The following is a 323-nucleotide window of genomic DNA, read 5'->3' on the forward strand; positions in this document are numbered from 1 at the left end:
TAGTAATCTTGAAAATTCTCCAATTTTTCTTGATACTCTAAATGGAGAGGGTAACATTCATCTTGATGTTTTTGATTTCTTTGTAGACTCTAACACAAAAATTGATCTTTTGATTGGTGATGAATATATCTACAACAATTATTATGTTTTCATTATGTTTTAATCACAGTATGTTTACATTGTCAAATTTAATTGTATTTTATTATTTTCTTTTTTATTAATGAAATTTAATATATATTTTGTTTATATATGGAGGCATGGGTCATATTGATTGAATGATTAATTCTAAGATGATTGGTGAAGATTTGTATCTAGTAGACAGT

Source organism: Corylus avellana, chromosome ca6, assembly GCF_901000735.1.
Source record: "Corylus avellana chromosome ca6, CavTom2PMs-1.0".
NCBI lineage: Eukaryota > Viridiplantae > Streptophyta > Magnoliopsida > Fagales > Betulaceae > Corylus > Corylus avellana.